We start from the raw sequence: 6,000 nt of genomic DNA, 5'->3' as shown, positions 1-6,000 counted from the left end.
CATTTAGTAGACTGGGGCAGAAGGATTGAGGCCATCCTGAGTCTGGGCCAGTCTGAGTCTGGGCCAGTCTGAGCTAGATAATGTGATCCTACCTCAAAAAAAACACAAGGAGAGTCAGGTGTGGTGTGGTATGCCTTTAATCCTAATACTGGGGAGGCAGAGGCAGGCAGGCATATGAGTATGAAGCCAGCCTGGTCTACAGAGCAAGTTCCAGGACAGTCAGAGCTACAGAGGGAAACTCTGTCTTGAAAAACCAAGAGAAAGAGAGACAGAGACAGACAGAGATAGAAATAGAGAGGAAGACTCCCACCAAAAGAAGCACAACAGCACATTGTAGATAATTCACAAAGCACTATCTTCTTCCAAAACATGAAAAAGCATTTATTAGAAAAATTTGCACACATTAATGTTGGAAACATTCATTCACACACGGAGAGGCAGGCACAGTTCTGATCATGCACAGCTCATGTCCATATGCATGCATGCTCAAAACAAAATGGTATCTGGAATGCCTCTGGTAGACACTTTACTAATTCAGTAAGCATACTTTTCTCCACAGCATATAAAATCAGTGAGTCAAAGTAACTCATGGCTTTGGTTGGTTCATTATGTTTCTTGGAGGGACTTAGGGGAAACAAAATCCAGCAGCTTCTAAGGTACTGTAACAATAACAATGGGCAGAAGCCTTAACCCATCAGCATTTGACTAAACAGCATTGTGTCTCAGGCTTTCTATAACACAAGCCTTAGACAGTGGAGGCTGTAGTATCAGGAATACACCATTCTCAACTACACAGTGAGTTTGAGACCTAAGTCTCATATACTCCTGTCTCAAAAAGAAAATGTTGTTCATATGAACAACTTGCTCAAAGCCCTTTGGTAACCTTCTTACTTTAGTAAGCAATATTTCAGGTAACTCACCTTATTTCTAAGCTAATCTTCAGATATGTCTTGTACTGTGTTTCTCTTTGTATATTAAGAATAGCAACTCATAAAGTGCATGAAATTGTCAATAAATTGAATTACTAGGATTCTTGCTCATCATGGATTCTACAATGACATAAATTTAACCCAAGGTTCTACAGTGACAGAGTCAGAAGCCCCTAGTCAAAAATGTAAGCCCCTTGAGTCACAGAAGTGGCCAGGCCCCTCCCCAAAGGACTTCTAACTGCCAGGTTACACCCACAGAATACTCTAAATACCCTAATTGCTGAACCCAACCCCCCACCCTACATAGTAAAAAGCCCTGTCTCTGGATGTGAAGTCCCACCAATCTCCACCCTGGAAAGTTCCACCCTGAAAAGTTCCCACTCCCTTTCCAAGAAACTCTATATAAGCCCTCTGTCCTGTTGAGTTTGCTGCTGTTTCTCACCTGAGCAGAGGCAGCCACCTTTCTGGTTTTTTCCCTCCCAGTAAATCTCTTGTGTGAGGTTTGCTGTTATAAGCATTGCAGCTTGATGGAAAGGGATCCTGGCAATCAGGCGCCAAGGAATACCATAAAATCCCTGTAAACATAGCAGCTTATAGCCCTGCTCCAGAGAAAGGTTTCCCCAATGTAACAGCTCTGCTCCAGCAGAGGAAGGTTTTCACAGCAAAAGTGTTATAGTTCTGCTCTGGCAAAAGTTGTTACTTCTCTGCTCTGCTCCATTCCAGCGAAAGAAGGTCTCACCCAAAACCTCATTCAAGAGATTTATTGGGAGAGAAGAATCCAGGAGGGTGGCTGCCTCTGCCAGGGTGGAGAGGCAGTTCCTAACTGAACAGGCACAGGGCTTATATAGGGTTTCTTAGGGGTGGAGTTTTTCCAGGGTGAGGTTTTCAGGGTGGGAATTGGTCAGATTTCAATCCCTGAGTTTGGTCAAGCTCAGAAATTGGCTGGATTTCGTGCTCAGGGATTCATTGGTTTTCCTGCTCAGGGATTGGTTGATTTTCTTGCTGATTTGGTCAGGGCCAGAGTGTGTTTCTTTGGCTCTGGTTTCAGGGCCAAAGTACATTTCTTTCACTGGCCCTTTTTAGCCTTTTGGCTCTGGTTTCAGAGTCACGTGTGTGTTTCTTTAGCTGGCCCTTTTACCCTACATTTATGTGGTGTGACTTTGTGGTATTCCTTGGCTCCTGACTGCCAGGAGCTAACTGTTCCCTTCTATCCAAGCTCTAATACTTACAAAAAGGATACAAATCCCATCCAACAAAAGGAAAACCATTCCGGTACTGGACACCTAGCTAGTGCTAATGAAATCATGGTTATTGGAGAAGAATCTACAACCACTAATTTGTTAAACCAGCATGAATACCTAACAACAATTTATAAACATTTAGCTTGATACCCATGTGTATGTGTGGTTTCACCCCGATCAGCAAAACTTCTTTTGGCAACAGATGGAGTCCACCACAGAAAACCATAACCAATCAAAATGCCAAATTGTAGGGCCCAGCACCAATGAATCCATCTACAAAACAATCCACATATAAGGCTCAGGGAGTATTGGAGAAGATGGGGTGGAAAGATGATAAGAGCCAGAAGATCAGGGAGTTTTCTGTGACAGTATGTCTCCTCGGTAACATCAGAAGCTATACCATAATGACTCACCAAGATGACCGCCCAAAAGTGAGTGGGACAAGGATGACACCAATGGACATGTCAAACTAGGCAGGGAAAAGTCCACGAGGTCTCAACCCTACACAACGAACTATGGGCAACCGAGGAAAGCTAGAAACAAGACAGGTGATCTTGAAAGACCAGGAAAGAGCACACTGCTGTCCAGTGCCAAACGAGCAGCCCTGAAAATACTCAAGTAACATCATCTGGACTGAACAGATTATATTTAGGAATATGTATGTGTATTCCTACATGTGTACACTAACAATTAGTGAAAAAAAGTGGCCATGAACTTAAATGAGGACAGAGAAGGGATATAGGATGGTTTCAAGGGAGGAAAGAGAGGAGAGAAATTATATCATAATCCCAAAAAAATTAAAAAAAATACAAAAGAGACTGAATAAAGTTTTGGTCACACAAAACCCAAGGTTACTCACCTTGGGACTATATTTGTACACGTCCTGAGGATGCTACCATGTTCTAGGGACCTTGAAACAGGAATTAAAAAATAGTCATACTTGTGTTCCTATCACTACCCCTAACTCTTAGCATCAGGTTTACAGTGGTGATTCAGTAAGTACATGATGAATTGAATATGGATTTGTATAATTTACTATATAAAATGTTGTGAAGACTTCTTTGCACCTATATTTTAAGTAGTCCTAAAACAGAACAAGGTATCAATTTTGGGCAAGCGAATCAAAATAAAGGATTTTATTATTTTTTATTAATTAGCATATGTTATTGTAGTGCTGGGGTCTGAACCCAGGATTTTCCACATCAGGCAGGTGCTACACCTCTTGTTCAATATACCCGAGTACTCTAACCTCGGCTCTCCTTTCACTTGTTTTGACACAGAATCTCACCAAGTTACCCAGGCTGAGCTTGAACTTTCACCTTCCTGCCTCAGCCTTCTGGGTAGCAGGGCATCACAGGCTGTGCCACTTAGACCCCATTAGATTGGAGATATTTTCTTTACCCTTAGTTTTGGTCTGTTTTGGAGAAAGTAAGCTGTGGTGATATTTTATTTGTATGTTAATAAATAAAGCATGCCTGGAGATCAGAGGAAATGGCCAGCTATTCTTAAGTAAACATAGAAGTCAGGTGATGGTAGCACATGCCCTTAATCCGATAACATGGCAGTGTGTCAAGGACACACTAGGGAACAGCCAAGCATGGTGACACACACTTTAATCCCAGTATCAACCATAGAGACCTGGAGGTCTGTACAGACAGGCAATGACAAGGAAGTGAGGTAGCTGGGCTAAAAGCCAATGAAAGGGTGGAACAGCAAGGGAATAAAGGCATGGGTAAGACAGGAAGTAGTCCCTTTTCTGGTAGATGCAGAGCTAGAGAGGTAAGGTTGGTGGCTATCAATATTTCCCTGATCTCTAAGGCTTTCACCCCTATATTTGGCTCTGTGTTTCTTATTTAATAAGACTGTTTAGAAATTCATCTACAGTAAGCATTTGCTATAGATACCTCCTTTTCTCTTAGTGTTAACTTCAAAGACTAGGGACAAAGTTACAAAAGGATTTTAGAACCAATATTAATTGTATGGCAGAAAAAAATAGAATGTAATGGATTTAATGGTTTTACAATATAATATGTAAGTCTGTACTTAAAACATTAGAAACTCATGTCAATAACTAAAGGAATACAGTAACATGCCATACTTCAAAGTATATTATTTCTGTAAGCTTAAATGTAATCCACTCTTTTCCTTAAAAACAAAAAATTCAGATAAGAGTGTCATGTAGCCCAGATAGCCCTGGAACTCATTATATAGTTGGCTTTTAACTCTTTATCCTCTGCCACCGACTCCTCAGTGCTGAGATTATAGGCATTCACCACCACTCCTGGCTTTGTTCTTATTTCTATAACCTCCCTTTGTTGTGTGTCTCTGAAATCAAATGTATTGATGAAATAAAGGCAATAAGTTAAAGAAATGTATACAAGATTGGATTTAAAAATACTCTAAGTTGGGGATGGGGAATGACCCAGTAGATTAAGCATTTGCCTCTCAAATGTGAGGACCAGAATCAGGATGCCCAGAACTCAAGAGAAAACCTAACATGCCTGTTGGGCACCTGTAACCCTGCCCAGACTCTAAAGACAGAGATGGGGATCTCCAGGGTATGCTGGCTAGCTAGCCTAGCAGGAACTGGGGATGATGTTTCAATAAATGCACTGGGGAGAGATTGAGGAAGACACCTACCATCAACTTTGGGCTATTACATGCATGTCACACTTGTAAACATGCATACAAACATGCAATCACAGCATACACACAAACACATGCAAAAACTGATCCCTACTTGTAAAAAAAAAAATTGATACCTTATTCTTCTGGTTCCTTTTCTTCCTTTCGTGGTAAGAACACACAGTCTCAATTCTTTCATTTTCTCACAGCATTAGAGTCACTAGGATAAATAAGGCTTTGAAAAGTAGGAAGATTTCCCCAAAGCAAGGAAGGAATTCTCAATACTGTGCTCTTGCAAGTCCCGTTAGCAAAGTGTAAAGAGACTTTCTTTGGAGACCAACAGGTAACAGTGCTCTCTGTAAAGCCAAATCTCTGATGGCAAGTCTTGGATTGCAGGTAACATTGGTACTCAAAATACTTACAATCTGTCTACAAATAATACAAAGCACAATTTAAGAACTGCTGCACAAAGACAATTGTATTTATTTTTAAACACTGAAAATTTTCCTGTTAATGTGGTGCTGTCTAATTTTCATTAGACATCATTAGTGGTATCTTTGCCATCAAGTTGTGAATTTACACGTTCCTCTTCTAGGAACACTAGAGTGTATTTTGTTTGAATAACCTCCATTAGAAGCAGTGAAATGTGATCTGAAGATGACGTGAGGGGAGTGTGGCTATGCATGCCTGTGGTCTCAGAACTTGAGAGGCTTAGACAGGAGGATCAGAGGTTTGAAACCACCCTGAACTACACAGTGACTTCTAGTACACCGTGAGTCAAGTAAATGGGAGAAGGGGGCAGGAAGGGAGGGTGGAAAACACGACTGCACAATTTAGGTCAGTGTGCGTGTGTGTGTGTGTGTGTGTGGGGGGGGCTGCTTTACGCTCTGCCTCAAAAAAAGAAAAAGGGTAAAAGCAAAATAGTGAGGGCTTTTGGAAACAATGTAAATTTGGCCATCTCAAATGCAATTTTGAAAACTCTAGTAATAAAAAACAAAAGATAAACCTCTTAAGCATTATGATAGTGTATTGTAAGATCCATGAAAGCAATAATGGCGATGGGAATACCAAGAACTGTAAAACTATCATCTACTTGGGCTTCAGAGATGGGAATACCGGGAGGAACTGAAAACCGCCCAGAGAAAGGTCGTGTTAGCAGCAACACGAATATGCCTCTAGTGCTCTTCCGACCAAACCCCTCCCCC

Source organism: Peromyscus californicus, unplaced genomic scaffold (assembly GCF_007827085.1).
Source record: "Peromyscus californicus insignis strain IS unplaced genomic scaffold, ASM782708v3 Scaffold_9__1_contigs__length_137607984, whole genome shotgun sequence".
Taxonomy (NCBI): domain Eukaryota; kingdom Metazoa; phylum Chordata; class Mammalia; order Rodentia; family Cricetidae; genus Peromyscus; species Peromyscus californicus.
The sequence above is the reverse complement of the archived record's forward strand: the minus strand, read 5'-3'. Positions refer to the sequence as shown.